Source organism: Linepithema humile, chromosome 6 (assembly GCF_040581485.1).
Source record: "Linepithema humile isolate Giens D197 chromosome 6, Lhum_UNIL_v1.0, whole genome shotgun sequence".
NCBI classification, from domain to species: Eukaryota; Metazoa; Arthropoda; class Insecta; order Hymenoptera; family Formicidae; genus Linepithema; species Linepithema humile.
Genome location: NC_090133.1, coordinates 19,874,582 through 19,894,134, shown reverse-complemented (window position 1 = coordinate 19,894,134; position 19,553 = coordinate 19,874,582). Strand labels below are relative to the sequence as shown.

At 35.6% G+C, this 19,553-nt stretch overlaps 1 protein-coding gene and 1 long non-coding RNA gene across 19 annotated transcripts in view; both read right to left on the bottom strand.

Annotated features, from left to right (window-relative positions):
- dnc (phosphodiesterase dunce) overlaps window positions 1–19,553 on the bottom strand; it is a 331,146-nt gene that overhangs the window by 121,070 nt on the left and 190,523 nt on the right. The window lies entirely within an intron of this gene.
- On the bottom strand, window positions 116–14,005 carry LOC137000783 (uncharacterized). Its single transcript, XR_010890971.1, has 2 exons — window positions 4,205–14,005; window positions 116–4,115 (listed from the first exon to the last, which is right to left on the bottom strand). It is a non-coding gene; the product is annotated as an uncharacterized lncRNA (long non-coding RNA).

The following is a 19,553-nucleotide window of genomic DNA, read 5'->3' as shown; positions in this document are numbered from 1 at the left end:
TTAATTCTTAGTTTTAATTACAGTGACGTCATATGCATAAATAATTATTAAACGTTTTTTCAATTTTTCAATTCTGTTTTTTTCCCAGAAACTAACGTAACGATATTTCAAGTAATAGTTGATATTTTAAATATTAAACGCCGTGCATATGGCACCAAAGCAAAATCGATTTGCTAACATTAAAGCGTGTACAAAAAATTTTTATTATCGACAAGTACATTTAAAAAATGAATATCGGGTAAAAATTAACTTGACTATATGGTGCAGCAGTGGTTGTGAAACTTTTTTCAACTACAAACAAGTTAATTAAATTGGTACTACGCCAGAATTCAGTTATTTTCCATTTTGTAAATTAAACCAAAACTATATAAAATTACGAAGTCTATTGAATTTAGAATGTTCATATCGTGTTTCAAAAAGCTACAAATTTAATTAATTGATATGTATTACATTCACCTCTTTACTATACACAAAATAAAAATAATTATTATTGTTGTATGCAAAAAATTGTAATAATAATAACTAAATTTTTTGCAATCACAAAAAGATAAAAGCAACTCTATTGATAGAATAAATAATAGATTTGAGTATTTACACGACGTTTGCACACACAATCCATGAATAACGGCCAAAGTTCGCGATTTGAACTTGTCTACTTTTCAACGGCAAATATTTGCACAAAATAGATGCAAAAGCAGGCAAATAAGAAATGGAAGACTTAAACTGTCAGCAAATTTGAAGTGAGCTGCAACCGCGATTTTTATTTCCGAGCGAAAAACCGACTCGCGCCTCCGAGGTGGCATCGATTTTCTCACAAATTCGATTAACCGAACGATTGTAATCCGCTCTTGCCTCGCTCGCGATAAAATCGCGTGCTATCGACATACCTTCCTGAGCGCTATATCTGTGTTAACCTGAAACATTTATAGTTTCCGCAATTGCTTGGTTACTGTGTCCGCCGTGAGATTCATGGATTTAAAGCATCCGTACACGAAGACGCAGTTTCCCGGGTTTGGAACTCCGCTATGAACGGAGCGCATGCTATTGGCGTGCACCGTCGTGCAAACAAGAATCCGATACAGCCTCGCTACAATAGCCACCGGTAGAGACAAGAGGAACAATAGGTGAACTGCAGAATCATTCGATTGCATCTCCCTTTAAACGGCCCTCAACGCGGCATCTGGCTGCAGCAGTCGTGCCGCACAAATGAGGAAACAATCGAACGCTTTAAGTAGTCGCCGTTATTATACACTTCTAACTTATGGCAATCAGAGCGGGAATAATTTCCCGGATCGAGAACGACGTGTGCGGCATATGTATCTCATTTTCTCTCGTCTATATTAGCGCGTGAAACATTTATTTGAAGAGAAATTTCCATGCAGAAGAATACTTTCACGATTTTTGTGCTTTGTAATTCCGTAAGCAAATTACGCCCACATTGCAGAACGTTACTCTCACATATACTCGAAATAATTCGCAATATTAAGAGCTACGTAGAGTTTGTGCGGTATGTAAATCGCATTAATTAATATATGCAAACGTGTCCATAAATTATTTCAGCCAGTAGTAGTATTATAATCGAAACAGACTGTTCCGTAGCTTAACACACTACGATTTTACGATTTTATGATCAAACGATTTCATTCCGCATCTTAATCAGGCCAATTATTCGGTACTGAATAATGAGCAACATTCGACCAATTGAATTGCGTACGTCGACAATGCAAATTGAACAATTAGCCTGACTAAATACGTCGGATATGAACATCTTTGTCGCAATCGTGTGGTATTTCGTTGCTCGCGAGAATGTCGTAGCAGTACGACATTTCAGATCCTCGAAACAAGCTTTGTCAATTCTGTGATTGCAACGCGATACAGCCGGAAGTCGATCCAATATCCACTCCGATGAAACGAACTTTAAGCCGGAAATGAAAAACAATACCCGTTTGGAGTAAGATCGAGAAGATAAATAGACAAAAATGTAGATAAAATATTACAAATAATAATGATAATAATCACAACAATCGCCTGTAACTTGTATCATATTCATTCTAAATTTTGTTTTATATTTCTCAATTGTTCTTAAAATTAAAAAATTTCTGTGGCAGTTTTCAAACTTTGTTATTTTTCCGCATTTTTCTTTTAATAATTTGAAAGCAGCAAGATAAATCTTTTTGTCGTACTTAATCCAATTATTGTACTTAATCCAGATATCGAACTATGACGTTGAAAGTTATTTGCTGATGTATTTCTAACTATTCCGAAAGGGCATTGATATGCCGTCGCTTTCAGCAGATCGGCCGGCTTGTAAACAACCTGCCAAGAAATTTTGCCAAATATTTGCGAAACGTTCAGTGATCTATATCAAAGTACAGTTCGCAAAGACGACCTTCATTAAATTAATGTTTAAAAGCGTACTCGACTGCCTCAACATTCAATATTTGATAGTTTGTTGTCGAACTCTTGAGGTGGAGTTTTCGATGCAAACGCACGTAGTTTAGAACCGTCTTATTTCTAAATAAAACATTAATTTGTTGATATATATTTATTTTTAAAAATAAACCATCAATTCACTCATTATATTTGTTTTAAAAATATCGCGATAAATTTCTTTAATAAACGGTCAAAGTTCTCATCTTTAAAGGGTTGGAACATGTTACAGTGTGTTATCGCTTTGACGCTAGTATGTCGAAATTTTAGCTCTGAGTTTCAAATTTTGTGACATTTAAACGTTCTTCTCCTCGATGATGTTGATATATGACACTAGTGTGTAATCTTTTGAACGAGATTAACGCAACGCCGCAGCTTTAATGTAAAAACACTTTTCGTAATACGACTCCGTATCGAGAAAGCGCTATTTTTCCGGACTGATCCTTTATTCTAAACTATCAAGGACGCTCACGTTGAAACCATTCAAGCATATCTACGCTGCAGATTATGTGGCCGATTGCACGCGAGGCTTTACCAGCATTTTACTTATCGATCGCGCTCTCACATTGCACAGTGAGCTTTCGCGAAATCGTCGGCAATGAAAACCTGCACAATGCAATCTGCCCTCGAGAATATGCGCCTATTGTCATTGCGATGAAATCGGAAAACCGACGATATGGAACGAGTTGTGCCACTGAGATATCCTGCAATTCGTATTCCTTATCAAAACAATCGCATTCCACATATAAATATCGTGAATTATGCACCAGTCATTAAAAATATTAAAAAGTAAGAAAACTTGATAAAAAATAGAGTTTATCACGTGTCTATCGCAGAGAAGAGTCACTCACATTAATTATTAATCAAAGCATCAAAATTAACAATTAAAATGTCATAAATAGTAATATAAAAAATATTAATATTCATATGTGATACATTAATATTTTTGTATCAACTTATAAAGCATATATGAATCATTTGGAATAAATAATTTTAACTAATAAAAATATGTCTTTGGAATATGCTTTCATTAAAAATGCCAGAAGCGTTTTATGAACCTAATAATCGATTACGACAATTGTCATAAGCAGTAGCTTCTTTCTGCAATCAGAGCACGTGCTGCAATCAGTTGCGATTGCCCTCATCCTTTTGGAAGTGGATTATATCGATTTCAACAAGCTGACAGGTCGTACGAATTTCCACGCGACGCGGTAACCTTGTTCCCGGCTTAAATGAATAGCCGACCTAGCAATTTCTCGAAGGGTAATCACGCATAGTCGATAGTATCGGCGTGGAATCGCTCACAATGTCTCGCCACTCACACATGAGAAGACGCACATAACACACGGCAAGACTGCACTTTATTGATGAGGTCCTAGGGAAACCACGTCACTTCCGGTTGGAATGGTTTATCGTGCTATATAAACGACCTCTGACAGTTGATTCAATGTGCCAGCTGGCTCACCTAGATTAAGGGAATGCCGGGTTCTAGGTTGAAACGTACTGGTTTTGCCCTTTCGCCTGAATCCATCGCGATACCACGCGATTCCGCCATTTCAGTCAGACGGCGGACCGCAAAGTGCTTCATCTCGATCGTGTGCATTCGAATGAAATCGACGAATGCAAACCGTTTTGTGAGCGTATCCCGTCGGTAGTAATGGCAAAGTTCATCTCAAAATGATAATCTATAGAAATTGTACGTATAAGAGGTTTATTGAATATATCTGCTTCTTCGCGCGAGAAAATAACGAATGTTTTTTTTTTTTCTTTGTACCTCGATCGCATGAATATTCTATTAGCGGCGATAATTTGCAGTCGGAAGCGGCTTCTCGAAAGACTTTGTGTTCGATTGACTAGAGACCCGTCGTATGTTTTTGCTCGTTAAAACTGAATTCTAAGACTAAAGTAAAGAATAACTTCTGTTCTAACGAAACTTGTCGACAACTGAAAACTTTTACACTCAATACGAATTCAAACGAGAAGCTTCACGTAAATACAACATCGAATATTTACCTATTCGCAAACAGCCGGATGCTTGTCGCTCCATATTCATAGCAGCGATGCATGACTAGAATTCGAAATTCTTATAAAACTTGGTCAATGCTTCTACAGTGCATTCCGCATATTTGAAAAGTTCAAGAAGTAATTCTAACATACATCAACGGAAATTGTTTAAGCAAAATATGATATTATCTGCAGAAATAAATGATTGATTGCATTAAAATGGCAATGTTTGCACACTGTAATATTCTTTCAGTAAATACATGAATGTAAAACTAGTATATGAGAGTACAAACATTAAAATCAAACATCAAATAATTTAATAAAAATTTCATTTCCGGTGAAATCAGACGAATTTTCGTTTTGTTCAAACTGTTATGACATATGTATAAATAATGCTGATTATATTGGCGCATATATTGGGCGACATACATATTTACGTTTATAGTACTCTGGCGGGAATCAACAATGCATTTCGCTCGATTCTCACAACGCCCATATTTGCACCGTAATTTTCCATAAAATTCTGCGCGATATCAACCCACTCTAAAATATCCAATCGAATGAAGATGCGAAGACAAACGAACGACACCACAATATATTGCATTTGTATCTCGATTTCCCGTGCGTTTAAAGGGAAAAACACTCCAGAGTGTCGCAGAATGAAAAGCTCGTACGGTTGCTGCCGAGCGCCGACAAGGTTTCATTAATTAAACACGATGCATCGCGCCCGCCTTACGCAATAAGCTTTTAAGGATCGATCTCGTAACTTCGGTATAAAGTTATCTGCCAAATCACGGTATCGTTAGCAAGAATCGAGAGCAACCGATACGAGCGGAAGCAGCGGCATAAGCGGTAGCTTGCGCTGTTAAGTACTGTTGTGCACTTCTGTACGCTTATCATATGCATGCAGGTGTTCTCCGTTCCGACTGCAAATACGCCGGTCCATCGTTTCAATGGAGCTACAAAGTGTCCTTATCGATTTTCTCTAATGGCACGTATTAACAATATTCCTCATATAGAGCACTTACTGTAATGTGATCATCTCAAAGTAACTATAAAAGCGATATTGCATCACTTATTTTCTTATTACAATTACGTTACACTTATTACATTTTCAACTATTCAACAAAGTAGTTACTCAATATCCCAGTGCTACCCCAGTACACAGGTAATTATAGTCATTCAGTTTTAACTTTTTCCGTTTTAACTCCTCGAAGTTCGCACGCGGATGATGAGAGAAAAAATTAGCCAGTTCCTCCCTCGCAGTTTCCACTTGACAATTTATTTTGATTTTGATTCCATGTGACAAGTTTTGAACAGACAGTTTTCGTCACTAAACTTGATGAATGACACAATCCGATAATGGCATTATTTTATGATTATTCGTAATTATTATTAATAATTTAAAATTATTAATCGTTATTAAATAATTATTCATAACCGCAATATTTTGCTCGCTAATTAATATTTGAATATTGAACTTTGATGTCGAAAAGCTTGGCATGTGCATATCCGGTTCTTAGAAAATTCCCATCTGTGTTACGCGTTATTTAATGGAATTTTATGGACCACTCTCGTGTTCTGTTATTACAGTGTAAAAGCACACGGATGAATTAACGCTGAAAACCGACACCACCCGAGGACACCGAGTGTCAATTATGAAAATGGCACGCGAAGCTTAACACAATACTTTTATATCCAGAGAAAACCGGAATGAACTTGTTTATCACGTACGGCGCGCGAAGTAACGAGCGAAATTTCCAAACTTTCGCGCGCATCATTCCTCTCATCATCGCGCGATAAATAACGATAGCGTGCGATTCGGCGGCTTCGCCGGATAATAGCTGTACAGGGTGATTCACCGTCACTGGTATTAGGGTGAATCGTCACTGAGAAGCCTCGCTTAAAATAAAACAGGTGAGTTCTGGCGTTGTTGCCAGAAATAGATCGCGGACCCTGACAGATATCCTCCGGTTTGAACCGACAAGTGTTACTTGCAGCATCTGACAGACTCGCCTAAAATCCCTTCTAGCATTGCGTCGAGATATTGCCGTACATATAAATGATCCTACAGATATCATATTTCGCTTTCAAAGCGAATGGTATACCTACGTGCTTCCCCGTACGTGCTTCCCCTTCGTTTCTTTGCCTAGCTCTCGCTTTCATGTCTCACGTTTCGCATGAAGAAACGTACGGGAAAATATCATGTTCGATAGCACTGCTATTAAAGCGCGTATCCCAGAATTGTGTGCACAACAAAATTGTTATGAATAAATTACGGGAGAGTCCACTGATAATATTACATAAATTACATTTTCCAAAAATTATAGGTGAATTGTTCGGAAAAATAAACATTCTATCTTGCGATCTTTTTTAATGTCACAAAAATGCAGCGTCAGCAACCGATGTGTTTCGCGAACCATAATACCCGGGTGATTTTTAAAAAACACATCAAGTGGAAGTCAACGATAGAACCACAATGGATAGAACGATCGAGTTTTCGAGCCGCGGAATTACCTTGGCTCCACTTCAACTTCGAACGCAAAGCCGCTGGTTATTTCAGCTCGGAACAGAGCCAATGGTACGAAAAATTGCGTTCTGCGTTCCTTCGCCGGTGCTGTCCGCCAAACATAAAGCATCTCTTAACCTGACTTCAGCGGTAATGAGGTAGTTCGAGACTTTATACGGCCAGTACTGTCGTAAACGAAACAACGAGCTGCCGTATTTATTGAGACCGTAAAACGTGACCGTTCGAAGACCTGATTGCAATTTAATTAACTCACAATGAGACAATTTAAAGTGTACATAAGTCTTTCGATGTCCGCGCAGCGATCATAATTAATTTTAGACGCTCGGGCTTTGGCGATTGCTCATTTCTAATTTTGCGCCCGGATTGTAAATTTGCGGAAAAAGCAGAAAACAAACATCGTGGTCTCATTTGCGTCAGGGTTAATGAATATGTTCAAACTTCTTTCGTTACGGCAAGTCCTTTCGAGGAATTCTCTCGCAAGGCGAACGCAATAAGTTGAGCGGCTACCGGCACGTAGAGCGTAAGAAGAATCACGAACGTGTCATCAACCAGAAAGAAAGTTTCAGTAAACCTACTATATTACGTGCAGTCTCGGGACTTAACAAACTGAATCAAATGGAAGAACAAAAAAACGCAACAACCTCATAGTACCTACTTGTTAATTACGAGTAGAAAGCTTTTGTTACGGCAAAGCTACGATACGATCGACTGTAAGCTTGTTTTAATGAAGCTATTTTGTGAAAATTAGCTACACGCGAATTTACTACATTTTTTTTGCATATTACATTATTTTCTTTTTATACCTTCCTGTTTCCATCTTTTGTAATATCAAGAAGTGTACGCTTATCCTTTCAAGTCTAACAAGAAATAAATATACTCAGTGAATTCATCAAATGTATAAAATATGGAATCTTTTGATTGTAAAAGATTATTCAAAGAAAAAGAAAAACCGCATTCGAAAAGTAAAGTATAATGGAATTCAGACATAACTCCATATAAACCTGAACGGGCTTATTCGTGGTTGCAACTATTTGTTAGCAGAAAATAAAAAAAAGAGGTGGGCGGAAATTCCATAAAGACGCTGCTACTCGTTTGTCTGCATCAAAACATCAACCCGTAAGAATAACTTTACCCCGCAATTGTATATATTCGTTGTATAAAAAGGAATTTTGTGACAAGTTAATTTGTCAACGAAATAATTCTGTTTGTTTCGTAACCGTGACACAATAAAATATTGCCCAACTTCATATTTCACAATTGCGGTTGCGGATATATTTTCCACACTCTCCAAAATAAAGTAAAAATTAGTCCTTCTTCCTCATTATAAATGTAAATTATCCCGCGCTCAACTTTTTCCGATAATTCTTTCATTTGCTTTTCACATTAGCAACTTCCAAATGGCAATTATTCTAACATTCGAAGCTGTGTTAATTAAAACGAAAATGAGGAGCCACCAGCTGACAGCGACGACCAGCTTTTTGACGTATTGATCAGATTTAAATATGCCGCCGGCATACTTGAGTTTTATCCTAAACTCTCAGCGTCGCCGAATAATTTACATTTATAATGAGGAGGTCGAAAGAATTAATTTTCAGTTTATTTCGGAGAGTGTGGAAAATCTAGCCGCAACCACATCTGTGTAATAATATATGCTTATTCGGATATCGTTGAATGCATTAATAAAACCATTAATTTGCAGCTTGAAAATCTCTTGCATTCTCGATGCAGAATGCACCACGTTCTGTACACGTCCAGTGCATTTTTCTCTCTTACCTCGGCAAACTTTATCTAATTTCTGGAGCACTCATAATATATCGGGCGCAATCTCGACTACGTACTTGTGGACGATTAATCGCGGGTCCCCGAACGAATATTAAATGCGCCTTAAATTTCTCGCGAAAGTAGGCCGAGAAACGTAGTTCGTCCCGTCATTGTCCTTAAATCCCACGCGCAAGCACCGCGATGAATCACAAAAATGATTGTTACGATCCTCGTTAACGGCCGAGGTCCTGCATATAATAGCGTCTCAGGAAATATATATATGGACCCGGTAAGCTTTATAGACACTCGACTCGAGTGGTGAATGAGTCTCGAGCAGGAAACAGGCATCCGTAATTGTCGTCCAGTATCTTTCTCGGAGAAGGTCTCATTCTTCAACATCTCAACTAATCGCTTGCAACGACGCGTAACACGCGTGAAAAACGCTTGGCGCATTCAGAGAGAAGCCGTTTTGATGTTCTTTTCAGTTATAAATAAGGGTTCTTAAAGTAGAACGACCGTCTTCTAGCATACTTGAGAGGCCGTAGTTCTCCAGAGGCTGCATGCACCGCGATCCCCTCACGATATCGCGGATCTTGGAACGCGGCCAATATTGTATATCATCCCAAATGAGACCAGACAGCACAGAACCGGCGTGGGAGAAGAAAGAAAAGAGCTGGAACGCAACGGGGGAAAAAGGTGGGGTAAAAACTACGCCTCCGAATGATGCCATTTCTGGGTTGGGATTTGAAATTCATACCGGCAGCGAGCCGCACGAGCCGTGTGTAAAGAAAACATGCTACAACGACGTACGCTGTTTCAGAATTATTCACTGTTGCGAGAAACACATGCAACGCAGAAAGGGCCGAGTAACGACGTAAATCATTAAAGGCGCGAGGTCTTGTTTTAGAAAGATCCGTGTAATTATTCCTTCATAAAGTATTTCTTCATTTTACATCAAAACGCGAATTTATTACAAGGAAATGCGTACGAATATAAATAGATATAAAGCTTCCTGAGCGTGATAAAAGACCTAATAAGAAAGTATACACTACTTTCAGGTGAAACGACAAAGGTCAACTGCTAACGATATCTTATAACCCTCTTTCGTTTAACACTTATCTCTTTATTAGACACAAAATAAAGGTAGGTGGCTTCAGGTAATTGCGACTATGTCATGTCAGAAGGTGAGTAGCGTTGACCCCGTCGGCGTTTCTAATAGAAAATCCGACGGCGCTGTCATCCTCGTATAAGCCGTCCATTTACCTCAGCCAACCGAGTGGATGATGGTCACTACGGGCTTCCGACGTGAAATAAATCATACGATAACGACTATTACCATCGATCATCGCTAATCACCAAATAAATCTTTATGCATTACTGTCATGCAGAGCAACAAACAAACTGTATTAAACATGCATATACTTTAGAGGAGATACAAATACATATCCCTCCTTATTTTACTGAATAAATAATAATATTATATAGAAAAGTGAGATAGAATTATCTTTTCCATAAATAAATGTATAATAATATAATATTATAATAAAAAATAATATAAAATTATTTTTTATAAATAATTTGTATAGCAAATTTTCAATTATAATTTAAAATTTAATATAAATGTGATTTTAAGATAATTAATTAAGGCTGAAGAAGTCCTTATTCAAATTATTTGAAAACAGTTAATGACAAGTTTATTAGGACAAACGAAAAAGTAATGAATGTTCTTTATTATTCAATAAAAATTACCATTAATGCTATAATACTATTAACAATTACAATGATGTTTTCAGAGTAAATAAAATCGCAAAATGCCAAATTATATCATTAGCAGTGCTTTAAAATAAAACGGAGTTCTCGTCGAGTTTTAATTTAATTAAGAGTTGGAGTATTCCTAATATGTATAAAATCATCGCGAAATATATTTCCAACTGTAAGTAATTCGCGTGATGCAGGTTTTATTTCATAACTTACACATTATGATATCGAAATAATAAAAAAATAGATGTGATAATTATGTGTATTTAAAAATTCCTTTCTACATATATTATATTTTATACCAATTTATGCGTGTAATTACGAAACGTTAGGGCATCATTATAATTATGCAAATCACGCATGACATTAGGATTATCTTCTTTAGTGTCCAAATGACGACATTTTGATTCAAATAATTTAAGTCCAATTTGAATCATTTTATTTAACTAATTCAAAAATTAAAGTATCGTCTCATTAGACGAAATAACCGATATGCACTAGTTCACGCAAAAAAATAAACGCACATCTTAAATTTCCCCAGTGAAATTTTGCAAATACCATGTTCACGAGAAGATAAAGAATGATAATAACATTACAGAATTACATTTACTTACGAGAATCTTAAATATTACAGATTAATATTTTGTACAGCCAAATATCACGAGCTTGGAATTATTTTATCGGAGCTGTTATCGAGCGATTTTTTTGATAAACGGCATAATTGGAATACTTAACTAAAGGCCATGTTATGAGCGCGCGACGTCATCAGCCACGTCATCCACGAAAATGAAAGGATGGCAAGACCATATCATAACTCGAGTAAACACACGTGCATCTGACACATATTCATAACAAAACACTGTCTCTAGTCGGCCCGTTAATTAATCCTCCATTGTATCGCGGAACGTAGTCGGTATTTGATTCCGTCGTGAAATGGATAATGTACATTCCATATCAGTCGCGGTAAGTTAAAAGAGGATTTTGACGTCTAGAGAGACTTACAATGTGAGCTGCATTGAAACTTAAATATTACTTAAATTTCCATAAAAGCTCACACGCTAAAATACGCTTCTCCTCCTGTTTTAAGTATACTACACACACACACAGTGTAACTTTGATATTTAATATCGTAAATGGATTTACTTTGAACACATTTTTATATTAATTTAATATTCAAACGTTTACAAGATTTTAATTTCAAGTCTTTCATTCAGCTCGTATTGAAGTGCGGGTTATTTGAGTACGAACAATAAAACAATAAGGTTTTGTTTCGCAAATTACTTTAGAGAACGATGCGCACACGCTTGGTAATTGCATTTCATTTTCTATTGACATTTTCCGTGTTCATCCCTTTCTTCTATATACATTCATATCTCGTTCCGATCGTCGTCTCGCTAAATTTTATAATTTCAAATATTTTAAAAGTTAAAAAATTCGTTGCTGTTATTTTATTCATGTGGCTAATCCTCAGTAACGAAAAGTTTCTTCGAGAAATAAAATTGAAGAGAGAAAACTGTAAACCTCTTATCTCTAGATATAGCTATCGTCTAATATTAAATCACAGAAAATCCGAATTGGTTGCAACATTAGTGAGAAACCAGGGCCACCTCGTACATCAAGTTGAACGCGTAAAGTATTTTTAATATATTAAAATGTAATAAAAAGTGATAAAAATCGATAAGCTGCAATAGATTCTCACGATGAAAATGGATGCGATAACAACGGTCACAGGTGCGGAAACACGTGTAAAACGTCTTCCGTACATCTCTTAAACGAGTTTCAGGTTTACACAAACGACGTTTGTGCAACGTTTACAAACGGATGGATGCTTTAACAAGAGAAAATTTCAAACCTCCGGAAAGTTGAAATACGTGATAACCGCTTGCTCTTTGCAATTCTTGAAAGAAATTTATATCGTTTCGCTTTGTCTATTTGAAAATAATTAGTTTCATCGTAATTTACATATTTGCAATTAAAATTATCGAAGCGTAATTAGTTAAAACCAACACATGGGATTCAATTACAGGCGTCAGGTGTAAACTCGGGAGATCGGGTGACCACCGACGAATCAACGTACACATGAAGAGCGATCAATCGGCAAACGCTGACGCTTTGCGCAAAATCTCCATGGGGATTATAGTTCATTCAGAGTTGCAGACAGCACGACGTAGAAACACAGCTAAATGCATTGTGGATTATTATGATAACAATTGATCGGTAATTAGCGTAACTTGTCATATCTTTCGTGGAACGTTTGATTGCTACGACGACAATTAATCAATAGCTGGAGCAGTCTATCATGCCTTGAAACGACTGTTTATTATCTTATTGTTTCAAAAGAACAGTTGAACTTTACGTAATCTACTTGGATAAATAACTGCACAATTTCGCATTAAAAAATACAATACTGAATGGCTGAGTAATTTTTATTTCAATTATATTGCGCAGAGTATATTAAAGTTCATAAGTTAAAGTTTGCCGCAAAATCTGTCAATAAAATGAAAATTTTTAAATATTTTGCATATAAGAACATAGATGCGGCATCAACGATCGATTTATTTTTATTAGAAAACTATCCGTTAGGCAAACCACTAACTTGTATGCAAATACTATGCCGTATAACCGTCATACTGATTTTATACTGACATCATTCACTAACGTAACTGACGGCTGACTAAAAACTTTATCTATCAAATTTCGCAACGTGTCGGCGAAATTTATATGCCGCTTTTATCCTTTTATTAGCATAAATCCTCCGGAGATTTCATCTCCGGCGTGTCATGTCGGCAGAAAGCTGCGCGCGAATTCAAAGGAAGAGTGCAATATATATGCATAAAATATATTTTTACTAATCAAAAATGATTTCTACCATTAATCATAATATTGCTAACAACCATACGTCATTAGTATATTACGTTTTAATCAAGCAGAAAATCGAACAATGAATATATTGATGAATCGCGCCATGCAACTGAGATCAAAATAATTTTCAAACAGTAATTCTCAGTAAAAGCTAATAAAATCGGTTATAAAATAATTTTACGCAGATATAAAAAAAAAAAAAACGCGATCTGTTCGTCGATGAACGCGAGTGAATTGACGCGATGAGAATAAATTGGAAATTGTTTCGTTTGCACGTCATGCGAATTATACGAATGCTATTAGGTGATGTTCGGTGAGATAAAAGCCACACATGCTGCACGTGGCAATTTTATTGTCTGACACACTATTCTTATGTACAATAAATGTATATTAGCGAGAAGACAAAATGACGATAAAAATTCCGGTTGATACTAGATAAGATAATACGCAGCAAAAAAAAAAAAAAAAAAAAAAGAACAGACTATTGTTAACAAAAGTTAGTTACTGCATTTCGGTACTATCTTTACTTTTATTTTTCACTAAACTTTTAATAATTAGTTTGTTAGTAACCAGCTTTTTAATTGAGTAAATTCCATTTAATAAAACCATATATTTAAACTTGATTAAACGAAATTTAATTATGTTAATTTTTTATACATTAATATAGATTAAAAAGACACAGAGTAATAAACTCAATAAACTTTCAATATTCAAAATATAATTTGTAAAAAATTTAATTTAACTGAAAATTGAAAGGACAAGGCAAAAGACAGCTTCCTATCAGTAAGGACAAATCGGATTAAAATTACAAGACACTTTGTATAATATTTACGTAAACTTTCCAACGGCGTCTAGTGATAAAAATTTATCATTTTATAAATATCAGAGGAATACTTCTTTTGCATTATTCCGCACAAAATATTTTCATATAATTCCATGCATTATTCCGTGCAGAATGCACCAACACCAATCTTTTTAAACGAAACTCGTGGTTTATACATAGCTCTTTATTTCTCGCTATCATTTTCAAAATCTAGATTTGATCCATCTTTGCGACAAACACGAGTTATCATTGCATGAGCGAGTCGAATGCGCGTGTCTCATCGTCAAACAACGAGAGAGTTTGTTGAGGCAGAGTTGACTTTTGCTATTAGAGTGCCTTGCAATGGAATCAGTCACTGAGCTACGCATTGGTAGGATTAATCACGTCTTATGCAAACACTTCTGGCATCGTCATCGCGCGCGTTGACAGATTATTATCGAACGTGTAATCCGAGTTGCAAATTATGAACTGCGCGCAAGTACTCCAACTTGAACTTTCGAAATTTTACAAATTTAATAATTATCCTCGATCTAACGATGAAAACGCTTCATTAAAGAGTATTATCGATTATAATATAATGAGATTTGTTTCCAATAGTGATTCAATCGCCCGAACAAATAAATGTTTAGCGTGAAACAAAATTAATTACTAACTATAATAATCATGTAATACAATTCATATCAAGCGGAAAATTGTTCGTTGCAAGTCGACGAATTGCTCTCACGGCATTTGGTCAATTGAAATTTCTGTTTCCCAAAGTTTCTTTGTGAATCGTTGAAACGTACGACTGCAAAATACTATCAACAATTAAAAGAGGCCAAATAACAGCATTTCTACAATTTCTGAACTGAAAATGTCATATAAATTTCATTCAAAGGTGATTTTGAGAGTCGGACGTTCTCATATACGAGATGAGTTCTATCTACACGAACGCAATATGACCAAATCTATGTCACTGCACGTTAATCAACGTCTCGTATATTCCGCAATTAAGAAGTATCATGTTCCTTACATTCTTATTACATAATTATTTAGTATATCTTGTTCATATTCGCATATAAGAAGTAAAATCAACATTTTAATTTGTGCAAATTAACATTTTGAACTTTGGCCGCATAATTATGTATCTAAATATGACCTTTCATCACGCTCAATGTATTTCATCACGTTCAAGTTTGAATATATAATCTACGAGCGCATAAAGCGGTGCATCGTGCATCGTGTGAAATTAATCATCGATAGTTTGCTGTCAAGCGCACGTTTTTCGCGCGTCCATAGTATTCGGTTAATAGTAATTGATGACACAATGTGTCCCGAATATGAATCGGCCGAGAGAGACATCGGAATGATGAATGCATCTCTCTGAAAGTCCGGAAGCCATACTTTTAGCGTGTCTGATTAATAGGGATCCAGCGACAAATAAGATAATCTCAAGTTTATACAACAAAAATTACGATTACAAGAATTATCAACGTATCTAAGAATGCAAGCCTTTAAAAGTGAGAATTGTGCACTGACCTTTTAGCGCTGACATGTAGGGATAAAGATATCTTTCTTAAAGCACCTTCATACATAAATAAATTGCACTTGTGTAAGAATGCAAAGCACTTTGTGTTTGATAATATATGCAAAATAAAAATTTACATAAATAACTCTTTATTTCGTATCCAATAAAATAACGCTTATTTCATTACCTCTGACAAAATTTTATTCCTAAATATACTGACAAGTACCTTTAATGAGCTTGCATTAATTATTTCATTCATGTAAATGCGATACACAAATGACAGAGAAATTTTGTAATAAGTGGTAAAAAGCAACGATATTTGGTAAATCTGTAAATGCAATGTTAATAATTTAATCTCAGTTTTATTAATATTAATAATACCTCATGGCAAAAATACAATATTATAAATATTAATGCTTTGCTCTAAAATTCTTTTCTAGAATCCTAACTCGCGGAATATGTCTTTAACATGACCAACTCTGACAGCAAGTTCAAAACGTGGTATGCAATGCAGATTCGCACAAGGATATGAATTGACGAAACAATTTACCGAACGTCGGAAGAGACGACTGCCGGTAATAGACAGTCGGTTTACTACAACTTTCTTGGTACAAATGGTTCAAATCCGTTTCCGAAAAAAACTTTTTACTGAAAGCCTTGTTGAGCAGCATTCGCCAAATTTGTAACGGCATTATGCAGCTAGATATAATGAAGCCTTCGTGAACACTTTCTTTGTCAGTTCATGCCGTATTATTATCGCGGTTGAGCCAACTAAAGGGATGACACGCCGCTAACGATATATTTATAGAAATGCAATTTCCCAGACACGGTTCGGCAACTTTTCTAATAAAGTCCTGCACATATAGCGTGACACGTGTAATTAGCTGTCGGATCGAATATAGTGGCAAGACGAGCGTATCGACGGAAGAAAAATTTTCTAATCACGTAAAGCAGACAAGAAAATAAAAGCGAGACGTAAAAATTGAACTAATTTATCTTATATTTTAAAACAGATAAATTAGAAGAAATCGAAAACTTCTTAAAACACAAAAAGACATAAATCAGAAATAGTTATCTACAAATAATGATAATCATGAAAGGAGAAATTATATATGTGTATGAGAGATAAGCATAAAGGTTCAACACAAATAAGACAGTTACAAGGCATATGATACAAGCATTACAGCGTTTGATATGTCGATCTATCTCTCTAGTTTACAGAGAGACCGTGAGTTAAGGTATTAACAAGCAATTTCCCAAACACTATGAAGCAAACGTGCTAATAATTCAACATCCATTGCGTGCTCGCGGTCCCGTTTAGATTTTGCTGCTGCTACTGAAAGCGTGATAACAAAAGCCACGATTATAATATGTTCAAATGACATTATTATGATTTAAATTACATTTAGAATTATTCACGAAATTATTGTCCAAGCGATATAGAAAATGTTTCAATTACTAACTACCACATCAACTAAAGATATTTAATTAAAATTTGTCCGCATTTATCCATTTTAATTAATTTCTAACTAATAAGTCAATTTTCTACAATATGAATACGTAAATTTCAAAATATTTTCAATTGCGCCGTAGTTTTACAGAGCTAAACATAAATGAAATATGGTGGAAGCGGTTCAGCAAATGAACAGCCCATCATTTTCAATGAAAGCTAATAAAAAAGTCCAACAATTTGCTTCCTATTTTCTTATCTGCTCTACAGACTTCGTGCGCTTAAAGTGTTAGCAAAGTTTGAGAGCCTCTGCCTTTATCAGTGTGGTAATATGCTGTGGGAGTAGTCGAACTCCGAGCTGGAATGGTGTTCTAGAATATGCTAAAGCACACAGTCCCCGAAGGGATTAAAATTTATCTTGTCCGGATGAAAAAAAAATGTTGGAAATAACATTATCAACCTTTCAGAAGTTAAGAGAAAAGCGCATCTGACGAAAGGTTTCATTAAATGTGTTCCTTTTAAAAGAACATGGCTGTGAATTATTTGAAGCAAAACATTGTAGTCCACAAAATCTTACAGAGCATAAAAGAACTACGAAAAATGCTACAAATTTAGTGTTTCCTACAATGAAATGAAAACAAAATTATAAACATTGCCTTATTAAAAAATAAAATTTCCGTCGAAATACGATTTCATTTATGATACATTTTTCCATTATAATAAACCATTCAATTACATCATAATATTGTTCAATGACTATTAGAAAACCAGTACAACCGTTACGGATAAATCGTAAAAATTAACAAATATCCGAGCAGATCGTTAGTGTAACGTAGAAAAATTTTTTTTATTTTTTTGCCACAAGGCATTTGTATTATTTTTTTGCTCTGCAAAGCTTGTAAAGTCGCGGATACAATCTGCACTGATGTCACTACGTTCTACATTTCTGAACCGCCGCGGGTCACATCGGTTATGTTGTCAAAGGCATCAAGTAATATTCTTCTATATTTCTCGTGAAAGGATGTGTTCTCCAAAAAATTACATCCTACAAAATCTTTTGCAGTAGTAATGCAAACCATATTTCGTTAAATTTAAAGAATACCTCTCGTAATTTTTTAGTTACATTTATAAAATTTTGAGTTACAGTTAATAAAATAATTTATTTTAATAAAATAATTTATTTTTAAACGTTGAAAATGGATTTTTATCTTCTTATGTTTATTCGTATTTCTGTCTTTCTAAATATTTAATAATTTTGAAGTAATGGTTTCTAAAATAATTCATTTGATTGTTATTTGCATGATGCAATTCTGGTGTTGCAGCAGTATTGCGTTAGAAATTGTTCCCTTTAAAATAGATCTCTAGAAATTCGAGATCGAACGCGATAGTGTCCGCCTAAAACACATTTCGCATGTCCAAACCGTCTACGCCCGACCATCGCTCAATGCCACGAAAAAGCGATCGCAGGAAAGCAATCGAGCAACAAAGTGCGCCGAATCGACCGTTAAAACTCTCGAACGTGAAAAGTAAAAAGCATATGCGTGTCGTTACATACGTCGAAATATATTTCACAGTTTAAGCTTCTATACACACACGAAAACTCGCAAAAAGTGGCCGAAGAAAAATCGCCACACATTTTTTTCACACAGGTGCGACTTTTCTCAGCGCCGGCCTACTTTCCGTTCGCGCGTTGCGAACAGTGACGCACAAACGGCGCGATCCGTCGATGCACGGTGCAACTGTCACGTGACAATGCGCACCGGCTGTTCAGAGTGTCAATGTCGACAGCAAACCGGTGAAAAACAAAGTTAGTTCTGGCACACGATTCGGCATGCGCGCGGTCACAACGTTTTTCAGGTATAATTAAATTCGCCGCGACACGAGGGCGGAAAAGCTCGAAAGCTCTGTTGTCGATGACACTCACATGACACACGAACAGACTCGAGAAAATGACCAAAAAATAGAGCGATTAACAAAGTTGATGAAAAAATTCGATGGCGAGCGCGCTTCGTTCAAATAACCGGACATTCTAAATTAATGGCTGTCTTGTCGGAGTACAATGTCGCGTGTTACGATAAATCGAGGTCAGTGATATCGTAATGGCGAAATTTTAGGTAAACTCGCCCATTTACGATAAATGCAATAAAATAGAAATAAGTCACGTATAATGGCTCATGGAAATATTTTAATATTTTAATATTAAAACGAGTAATAAGAGCCAAAATGCTCTCAATGTACAATATATGTCGGTATAATAAAAATATTTTCAATTTCATTTCATTTATAGGTGTACCGAACGGTCGAACATACGGCCTGCCATTTGTAATACAATTATTATCGAATATTTTTCATAGACTCAAAAATAATCAGATAAAATATTTCTCTCAGCGCTTTTACACGCGCTAATTGAATTTAAAAGATTCATAAA